The 11,393-nt window shown below is 42.5% G+C and overlaps 1 long non-coding RNA gene across 3 annotated transcripts; it reads right to left on the reverse strand.

The window, feature by feature from the left end:
- Positions 1-2,507: 2,507 nt before the first annotated feature.
- On the reverse strand, positions 2,508-4,841 carry LOC109412154 (uncharacterized). 3 transcript variants are annotated; one of them, XR_003893834.2, is made up of 5 exons: positions 4,434-4,841; positions 4,161-4,368; positions 3,614-4,102; positions 3,410-3,539; positions 2,508-3,278 (listed from the first exon to the last, which is right to left on the reverse strand). It is a non-coding gene; the product is annotated as an uncharacterized LOC109412154 (long non-coding RNA). The 3 variants fall into 3 exon arrangements; XR_003893832.2 differs by having other exon boundaries at positions 3,614-4,105; XR_003893833.2 differs by having other exon boundaries at positions 3,341-3,539; positions 3,614-4,105.
- Between the last annotated feature and the right edge of the window lie 6,552 nt (positions 4,842-11,393).

The following is an 11,393-nucleotide window of genomic DNA, read 5'->3' on the forward strand; positions in this document are numbered from 1 at the left end:
GGAGATATTTCCGAAAAATTGCAGCAGATATTTCTGGGGAGCTTCTGGAGAATTTCCGAGGAATCCCAAGAGGAATCCTCGAGGAGCTTCTGGAGCAATTGCTGAGGAACTCCTGAAGCAATTCCCGAGGAACTCCAGGAGGAATTCCCGAGAAACTCCAGGAGGAATTCCCAAGGAACTCCTAGCGGAATTTCATAGGAACTCTGGGAGCAACTTGAAACTGATGGAAGAATTTCTGAGGGAATTCAGACGAACACCAGGAGAAATTCCTGAGGAACTTCAGAAGGAATTCCCGAGGAACTCCTAGAGGAATATCAGAGGAACTCTGGGTGCAACTGGGAACTGATGGAATTCCCAAGAAACCCCAGGAGGAATTCCCGAGGAACCCCAGGGGGAATTCCCGAGGAACTCCTGGAAGAATTTCTAAGGAACTCCTGGAGGAATTCCCGAGGAACTCCAGGAGGAATTCCCGTCAAAATCCTGAAGAAATTCCCGAGAAACTCCTGGAGGAATTCCCGCGTAACTCCTGGAGGAATTTTCGAGAGGCTCCTGGAGGAATTTCAGAGGAAATCTTGATCAAAAATTCCCAATAAAAAACTGAAGGTATTCTCGATGGAACTCCTAGAGGAATTTCAGAAAGAACTCTGATGGAATTCCAGGAGTAACTTCAAATGGAATACCTGGTGGAATTCTCAATGAAACTCCATGAGGAATTCCTGAAGAAGCACTTCGAGGAATTTGCTTTGGAACTCATGGAGGCATTTCCGACCTGGAGGATTCCCGAAAGAATAGCTTATAGAATTCTTGAACAAACTCCTCAAGGAATTCTCGAAGGAACTCCTGGAGGAATTATCGAAATAACTCCTGGAAAAATTCTTGAAGGATAACCTAAAGGCTCGCCTAAAGGAATTCTGGTTGAAACTCCTAGAAGAATTTCCGATTAATTTTCTGGGGGAATTCCCAAAGAAACACCTGAAGCAGTTCTCAAAAACAAAATTCCTTCAAGAAAACGCGATAGAACACCTCAAGGTATTCGCGAAGGAACTACAGTGTTGTGTATACCACCCTGCCACCACTGTGTGGTTAGGCATTGACAGTGAACAATATAAAATGTATTATATTCACAATCCGTAATAAACAATGTGAGCTATTGCTCACTCTCTTTTACGTTGAACCGTAGACGCAACAACACGTATTACCGATTACTCCACTAAATTATCACATAAACCAAATATTAGAAACCCTGCTGAAATAAATTAAAACAATAAATTAACGTATATAAAATACAGGAAAACCTCCCAAGGAAAGTCTAGGAAAATTCCCGAAGGAACTCCTAGAGGAACTTGGAATTTCAGAAGCAGCACCTGGAGGAATTTCCAACAGAATACCTGGAGGAATTTCCAATGGAATTTCTGGAAAACTTACCAAAGGAACTTCTGGAGAAATTCTCGAATTACCAATGGAACTTCCGAAAAAACTCTTGGAGGAATTCCCAATATAACACATGAAGGAGTACCTCAAGGAACAGCTGAAAGGTTTCTTAAAAGAACTTTATTATAAAATCGTGATGGCAAACCTGGAAGTATTCTTGAAGGAACTCCCTGGAGTTATTCCTGGAAGAACTCCCGAAGAAACTTTTGGAGGAATTTCCGAAGGCACTTTTTTAGAAAAACTCGATGGACGTGCACAAAGAACTCCCAAATGAACAACTAGAGGAATTGCCGAGGGAACATCAATAGTAATTCCCGAAGGAACTCCTTTAAAAAATTTCCAATGGAACTCCTAAAGATATTCTCGAACGAGCCCTTGGAGGAATTCCCGAAAGAACTCATGGAGTAATTCCCGAAGAAATACATGCAAAAATTTCCTTCTCCAAGGAAATCATTGAGAAGTTCCCGGAGGAACCCCAGGAGGAATTCCCGAAGGTAATCTTAGAGATATTCCCGAGGTATCTCCTCAATGAATTCCAGCATGAATTCTCAATTCATCATATAAGGAATCAAAGCGATTACAGCACAGATTGTTTTCATTATTGTTATCACATGTATACATATATGTGCCCACTACTAACAAAAATACTAAAATATTCTATCTATCTATCTATCTATCTATCTATATATATAAAAATGAATTTGAAGTCCCTTTGAGGCAACAAAACTCACGAACGGCTGAATCAATCAGGATGAGTCTTGCATGGTTAGATTCGTGTTCATGATGGCTGTGTTTATATGTAAAAAAAATACAACCATGAACTAAGAAAAAAAGAAAATTGACAAAATGCTGATTTTTGTGACCTGGGAAGAAAATCAACACGATCGAAATGAAATCAATCTAGAGTGCGTTGCTCAAATGACTTCAACAGTTGTCAAACTACCACAGCATGGCAAGACAAAGTTTGCCGGGACAGCTAGTATATATATATATACTGCCGTGAATCGCATATCTGTCCCATTTACATAGGAAATCCAGCAAAGATGGGACTGAAATGCTATTCACGGCAGTATATATAAATGAGTTTTAGGTCCCTTTGTGGCAACAAAACTCACGAACGGATGAACCGATCAGCATGGCTCTTGCATGGTTCGATTCGTTTGCATGGTGGCTGTGTTTATTGGTAAAAAATAATGTTTATAAGTACAGAAACAATACAAAAATGATCGTTTGTTTAGAGTAGGAAGAAATGGGGATCATCCTCCTGAGCAAATGAAAGAGCGTTTACATTATGAAAACAAATTAACGTTTGTCTCAAATCAAACATCCTCAGAAATCCTCAATATTCTGCAGAAACAAATATAAATCTGATTTTAGGAAAATGTGCAATTTCTGTTTCAATCCGCTTAAGAAAAACAGCCATTTATAATATTAAAAACAGACGTATGAAATCTGTTCTATTCGAAGTTCTACTTGTGCAGCAGGGTGCTCTTGATTTCATCCTACTAGAAAGGATACTCACCACCATTAGCATCAAAGTTTCAGTGCGGGCACCTTCAATCAAATTCATTTCATCCCCATCGAAATCGGCATTGTACGGCAGAACACACTCGTTGAAGCGTACGCTGCGATTGAACCTTGGCCACGTGACACATGATACTTGGTGCAATACTTATGGGCTGACGGTCAAACAGCACCACCTCACCGTCCATGAGGTGGCGTTCCACGAATCTCCGCATTTCAGCCTCTGGGCAACTTTGTATTGTTGCCTTCTATAGGCACTTCCTTTCTGCTGGACGTAGTTTGCACTGAGATGCTCCTCGTCCCGTGTTTAACTGACGCATTTTCTGAAATGAAAATGTATACTTATTGTTACTTGTTCAAGTAAGGGAAAGTTGATCGGTCTCACATTTATGTTGACCGTGTTCACTCGTTCCGCAAATATGGGAACCTTAGTCATCCGAACGGGCATTCTCACCTGATGAATCAAATTGGGATCCTAGCATACGATACGGACGGAGAAATACTTGCTTGTCGGACAGATTTTATCAGAATCGAACCTTTTTGCCCTTCAAACGCTGCTTAATGCCGCATGTCGGCTTTTTAGGCTGAAATGGTAAGAAATTAGCTTATTAAAAATAAGAGATATATGTAAAATTTAATGTATTTCTGGAAAACTTACGACGGAATTTTAGGCAGCCCACTTTTGAAGTACAGTGCACAGTTAAGGACAACTAATTCCATTTCTCCTGAATCAGCCGAATTAGTTCCACTCACTCACTCCACTCCAATCTCGCTTTGCTTCATCGTCAAATCATTCTCAGTGGGGCCGGCCCCCGATGGTCGGATGTAAACTGGTGGAGCAAACACCCGCGTCCGCCGGATTCAACTCCGTCGAGGTCATTATTACAGCAAAGGAATAAAAGCTAGCACCTCGACCAGATTCAGCTCCTTCATCAGCGACGATGACCATATCGCAATAGTCGCTCAAAACTGCCCTACGGGGAACACCGATAGCGCCAAGTCGACCGACACAATCGTTCAAGCCCTTCTTACAGGTGTTACTGTTGCGTCTTCCTGACTGATGCCCATCCGACGGTCCATACGTAGCCGGCGTCCGGTTTTTATCTCGGATGTGTAGGTTCTCCGCCACAGCATGCAAGTGCGCCTCCTGCTGAATTTGCAATAAAATTAACTCCGTGCTGTCAACGCCGAAAGAAAAAACTCACCTGACTCAATATTATATGTTGTGCCAGGCGAATTTGCCTCCGGAAGACTCCATCTAGAGTAGAGGTATCGGTCGTCGGTTCTCGCCTTTCTAGACGATGCAAAGGGATTTGCTGGCGATGGTGCCACTGGCACCCCGACACCTAAAACAGCAGGCGCAAGCTCCGCCTTGTACTGCAATCCTCAGATGCTTCACATTTTCGCCGGATTCTGAAAATATACAAAATTTAATTATTAGTGTTTGATACTTGATAAAATTTAATATCAAAACATACCAAATTAGTACAGAAAACCAGTGAAAAATTGCAGCAAACGTATCTTCTTGAAAACTCGCACGATAAAACATGGCCGACCGGTTGTTTGATCGATCACAACACCGTCAGTGTTGCGCGACTTATTATCGCATCGTGAACGGATGCGATATGACATCGAGTTGTGTAATTTTGTCCCTCAAATATTGTAACCGCTTGGTTGCACCTTTTTCTGTGTAATATTAACATTCTTTCGATGTCAATATTACACAGATTTGGCGTAAAAGCATTTAGGTATAGAATTTTTATGTAATTTCGTTGATGATGTAATATAGCATCGAAATTGTGTGATTTCGCATCAAAAAATTGCGATTACATCGAGTTTTAGGTACATCGACGACATTACATCGAGGCGGATTACATTATTTTTTGCTGTGTGGTATATTTATTTAGTTCCACTAGCACACGGGTTCCCAACCGGTGGTCCGCGGCCCCCTAGGGGGCCGTGAAGCTAGTCCAGGGGGGCCGCGATGTTACCAAAACAATTGTTAATTTTTTTTCTATGTTGTGCAAATTACACCAATTTTTAATTTTGTATACCGCCACCTCCAGAAGCCACAATTTGAGGAACAAATTATCAGTATGAAACTCATTCAGAAGAAAAAATTTTCGGCTGCGCCGCTATTTTTCAGCTACGACTGAAACTGAATGTACATTATTGTTTACGAAATGTGAGTGTCGAATAAAAAAACGTATTATCGATCGTCGAAAATCCCTGCCACAGTAAGTTTCTGGTTAGGTCACTGTGCCCAAAAAACTCGGTTTCGTTCATTTAATTCATATTTTTTTCTAAAAATTTTCATTGGGCCGCAGATGTTTTGACAATTTTAAAAGGGGGCCGCCACGTCAAAAAGGTTGGGAACCCCTGCACTAGCAAGAAAAATAAGTGAATCGCATCCTCTCATCGCCATCCATCAGCAAGCAAGCAAGGAGGAGGTGGATTCGAGTACGACGCGTCGAAGCGAGTGATTGTTGGAAGTGTCTCGGCTCGGAAAAAGCAAAAAATCGGTGCAAATTACGCGAAATAGCTGGAAATTTTCGGTGAATAGCGAGAGTTAAGTGAAGTGACTTGGGGTGAAAACATTTTTGATTGAGGACATTACGAAAAGAACGGAAAAAAATCAGTGAGTTGAGTGAAAACAAAAAGTGAGGTTAGCGTCAAGATGGGAGCGGAAGACGACCCACCGGACGGTGGAGGTAGAGCAGCTTGGAACCAAGTGGACTGGGCACAAGACATGGATGCGGAAGCTGCCGCAAGCAACAAGAATCAGCACGACGACGACAAACCCAAGCGAGAAAACGTGATCTACACTCACCAAGACGCAGCTCCGTACAGAGTTTATTTCGAATTGCGGAACGACGAAAACGGAACGAAGAAAATCAACAAGTTCGGACTCGGATCAACACTGCGCAGCAACGACACGTACAAACGTCACATCGTCGACATGAAGTACGCAGGAAGGCAGAAAATCCTAGTATTTCTGAACAGCTACGTGAAAGCAAATCAACTGGTGAAAAACATCAACGAATCGAACAGCATCTACCGAGCATACGTGCCAAAACACCTGGTGTGCATCACAGGAGTGCTAGCGGGAATCCCTGCTGAAATCCCGATCGAGCAAATCGAAGAAGATTTGGAATGTGAAGTGCCGATCGTTGGGGTTCGGCGCCTCACACGGTTCATCGATGGAGCAAAGATACCAACCAACCGCGTCAGTGTTACGTTCAGAGCAGACAGTCTACCAGAACGGGTCAGATTGTTTTGCTGCTCTAGCCGCGTTCAACCGTTTGTGCAAAAGGTGGTGATCTGCCTGAATTGCCTACGCACGAACCATCGCACTGCGAACTGCCGAAGTGCAAAGCGCTGCCAGCGATGCGCAGAACGACACGAGGACAACAAAGAGTACGAAAGATGCCAAAAAGGTAAGAAGTGCGCCAACTGCAGAAGCACGGACCACACTACAACAGATCCGAACTGTCCCGAAATCAAACGTCAGGACAAAATCAAGAAGCTTATGGCAAAGAGGAATCTCACATACGCAGAAGCGAAAGAGCAAGTTCCAATCGCAAGCCAAAACGTGTACGAAGCCCTGTACGATGCTGAAGAATTCCCGACTCCGGCAGAAACATTTGCGGACATGGCAAAAGGCAGCTTCCGCTGGAAGGATCCGCTGCGAGAGCAGTGGCTGCTGGCCAACAACGAAAGGAAGAAACTACAAGCTGCGGTGAACATGGGGAAACCAGACAAACAAAACAAGAAGAGGAAAACAACAAACGCGGACAGAACAACTGAAAGGAGAAATCTAATTGTTGGAAACGAAGCAGAAGAAGCTAGCAACGGAGTAGCTCTTAACAACAATCAACGCGTGGACGAAAAGGAGCGCTTGGAAAGTCTTTCCAAGCAGATCATGGATCGGGTACAGAAGGAGCAACAGAACCTGCTGATGACGTTCTACGCGGACTTCATCGCTCAACTGGATAACGACGAAAATACCAAACAGAAGTTCAAGATGTGCACCAATAGGCACTTCAATTTCGCAAAGTCAGTTATACACCACACCGACACCAAGTAAGGTAAGGACTTCTTCATTACATAGCTGTAACCAGAAAAAAAAGATAAATAAAATTAGCTTTTACCTCATACCAAGTAAAATTCGGGGAGTTCAAGAAATCAATAAAAGTACTACAGTGTAACGTGCAGAGTTTTGATAAAAATAAGGCAGAAATCCACAGGGTTCTATTCGGTGAAGGCTTCGATGTAGCTCTCTTGTCAGAGACATGGACTAATGCGGCACAGGAAACCACCAACAAGTATCGAATCGCTGGATGCCACCTTGTTGCCAATTCAAGACACGATGGTTACGGGGGAACGGCGATCCTTTTGAAGAACGAGCATAGCTATACCAGAGTAAATCTACCTGTCCTATCCGATAAAACACAAGCTGTAGCAATTTCGGTGTTATCGCTGAACTTGGTCCTCTTTTCCGTGTACGTCAGCCCTTCAATCAGCTTATCCGACTTCAAGGAAGACATGCAAGTTCTGTTTGATACTACACATCGGTTTGACAGAGTAATCGTTGGAGGGGATTTCAATGCCCACCATGGAGACTGGGGAGACTGGAATATCGATAGAAAAGGTGAAATACTAGCTGATATGATCAACGACTCGAACAGCCTTCTGTTGAATGATGGATCTATGACGTTTGTTCCGCTAAGGTTAGGATGTAGGTCTTCGGCGATAGATCTTAGCATGTGCTCTTCACAGATGCTGTCACACGTTCAGTGGCGGACGCTGGCATATGGCATTGGCAGTCACCACGTAGCAATTGAAATTACAATCAACAACGGTAAGATTGAGCGACCAAAGTACTGTTACGACAATAAGAAAATAGCATCTTCGATAGCAAGCTTGAAACCAACTGAAATACACAATGTAGAGGACTTGAAATCAGCGATAAAGAAAATACGGAAGTGCAACAGGAAGAAAGACACTAAAACGCCCAAGTTTTGGTGGTCGGACTCGGTGGACCAGGCTTGGAAAGAGAAGACAGAAGCGAGACGGGCTTTCAACAGGGAGTCCAGTTTGCAGAATCTCATCCAGTTCAAACGCAAAGCAGCTATTTTTCAAAATCGAAAACGTGTGGAAATCCGAAAGAAGTTCGACGAATTTGCAGAGGAGATTGGTCCACATACCAGTGCCAACAAGTTGTGGAACAAAATCGGTAGGCTCACCGGAAAGAAGATAAGGACCGCAGAGAATAACCCCATGTTAGATGATTTGAATGCAGCGAATTCATTCTTGGATAAACACTTCGGGCCACATGATCCGGAAGACTGGATCGATCCAATACCAGTAGCGTCATACAATTTGCTAGACTCGTCGAAATGGGAAGAAATTATCCAGAAGAAGAAACGAAGACCGGCTCCAGGGGAGGACGGTATTTCATATGAAGTACTACGTCAACTAAGTCCAAGAGTAGCGGAAAACGTGATCGAAGATTTAAATCGAATGTGGATTCGGGGTGCCCTAACTGAGGAGCTCAAGACCATCAAAGTTGTAGCAATACCAAAGCCAGGTAGAGATCAATCAACGGTAGAAGGGAAAAGACCGATTTCACTGGTACCTACCATGACTAAGGTAATGAATACAGCTGTATTAGACATGCTACAAAATCACCTTTACCAGAACAACATCCTGCCAGAGAGGTCATTCGGGTTTCGGCGAGGAAACTCAACATCTACTGCAATTTCATTTGTCATAAATAAAATAAAAAGAAACAAACGAGAAAACAAACTGACTGCATTAATATGCGTAGATTTGTCGAATGCGTTTAATGCTGTTCGCACAGACACTTTGCTAGAAATTTTAGCTAGCATAGGAACATCCGTTGAGGTCGTAACGTGGATATCTTCTTTTCTAAAGAACAGGAAGATTGTTCTACACCAGCGTCATGGGGTGATCTCGCGAAGAGTTTCGAACGGGCTGCCACAAGGAGATGTCTTGTCTCCAACACTATTTAACGTGTACACTACTGTGTTGCACGACATACGCGTAGAAGGAATCACATTGGTTCAGTATGCTGATGATTTCGAAATAATTGTTACGGCGAACAACTGGGAAACTTTGAATGTTAGAGCACAGGAATATATGGATAAGTTTGTGGCAGAATGCGAAAAACTAAATTTGGCAATAAACTCCGAAAAATCGAGCGTGATGGTGATGAGTGTGAGCAATAGAACTTTAAATGTGAAAATTAGGGACAATGCGATAGAATCGGTAATAAAACAACGGTACCTTGGGATCACTATAGACCGGTCCTTAACCTTTGGAGCTCATATCAGACTAGTGCGGGAGAAAGTTCAGGAGAGATTGTGCATGCTGAAAGTTCTTAATGGCGCAAAAAAAGGAGCACATCCAGAAACGATGCTAAAAGTATACCAATCCCTCATCCGGAGTACTATGGAGTATGGCTGCTCCGCCCACAACAATGCCAGCAAAACATCAAGGAGAATGCTAGAAGTGATAAATAATCAAAGCTTGAGGAAAGCCACTGGTAGTACAAAATCTACGCCACTAAATACGCTTTCTGCGATTAGTGGACAACCACCAATAGAATTTCGACAGGAGATGGTCACTTGCCGTGAAATTGCTCGTTGTTTATCAAGAGGGAACGTTCTTGGCAAACAATTGAGTAATATTTTGGTTGAAGAAGAAACACATCTAGAAAAATACTCGTATATGGAACAACTCTACTTACACAACAAAGCTTCGTTCGATATGTTGATGCAGAATGAACGGATTATAGATGTTGACCAAGTCGAAATAAATGCGTATCTAGGTGAAAAAATGCTCAAGAAGGATCAACTTAGCCAACTGAAGCTGAAACAACATACCCTCGGCTTGATCAACGGAAAATACAAAGGTAGGGGCAGGATATGGACAGACGCTTCCAAAGACAGAGGCAAATGTGGAATTGGAATATTTGTAGAAGGTCAAAGAAGGCGATACTATAATCGACTACAACACAACACTAGTATTACATCAGCGGAACTCACGGCGATTTGGGTGGCTATGCAAATAGTCGAAGAAGGCCAGCTGCTACACTACGTAGTACTAACAGACTCTAGATCATCTTGTCAAATGCTGGAAAGTGGGATAGACACTGGCGAAGGAGAAACAGTGATTGCGGAGATATTACGAATAGCGAAGAGTTGGAGAGTATCCATACAATGGGTACCCAGCCACATTCAAGTGTCCGGCAATGACGTAGCAGATATGTTGGCAAAAGAGGGAACAAAAGATGGTGCACCGGTTTTCGAAAACAAGCTGTTACTTAAGGACCTTTTCCTGGAATTCACCAAACAACTAGAGTACAGAACAAAACGATGGTATGAGGAAGCGTCTCAGGAGAAGGGAAAGAAGTTCTACGCAATACAGCCTACGTGGAATACACAGCCGTGGTTCACAAAAGCTGATCTGAAAGGAAAAGACGTTCGACTGCTAAATCGGCTTATGTCAGGACATGATTACTCAAAATACTGGTTGGCTAAAATGAAACTTAAAGATGACCCAAATTGCGACCTGTGTGATGAACACGAAACTGCCGAGCACGTTATATTACACTGTCCCCGTTTTGGTATGCAACGACAACAATACAGTTTTGATTGTCGTTACGCTAATTTAGAAGAAATCTTTAAAACTGGTAACAAAAAGCTATTCGAAGAAGTTGCAAACTTTGTGAAAGAGATGAAATTGGACCTATGAAACACAACGAAGGCATCAAAAACACAAAACAACTGGGCATATAGTCTTGTAACTGGCCCAACCCGCTGAACCGTCAGCAGATGGCTCAAAACAGAAAGAAGAAGAAGAAGAAGTGAATCGCAAGGTGAATCGTATACACAAGTTGGTGTAAAAATTTTAAGAGTGTAGATATCGTGAGCATAGTGGTTTCGCAGCGCGGTGTCACGAACACTAATGCAAATCTACTGGTTGAAAATATGCCCATTTGATTTTGCTGGGAACAGCTGATCTTTGTTTACTATTTTGTGTTTGTGTAATGCAGCGTGTACGTACACGCAACACCACTAAAGGCAGAAACCACTATGCTCCAGTCGTGAAGGTGACGTTTTTGTTTCCCTGTTTACCAACAAAGTCAATGTTTAGTAATTTTTTATTGTTTTTGCCTAAATTACGAATATTATTTTAGTTTTAGTCAGTATTTCTTACCAAATAGTAAAATATTATATCCGTGTTATTGTAGTTAACAGCCGAAATTCGAGGGAAAGTGTGAGGGATTTGAAGAGTGCGGTTGTTGCTTGAACAAGCGGAAGAAAAAATTTTTTTTTTTTTTTTTCGGTCTACGGTGTTAAAAAGCGATTAAATAGTGGAAAAGTTTTGCGGAACATTTGGTGTGATTTGGT

This window comes from Aedes albopictus, chromosome 2 (assembly GCF_035046485.1).
Source record: "Aedes albopictus strain Foshan chromosome 2, AalbF5, whole genome shotgun sequence".
Lineage (NCBI taxonomy): Eukaryota > Metazoa > Arthropoda > Insecta > Diptera > Culicidae > Aedes > Aedes albopictus.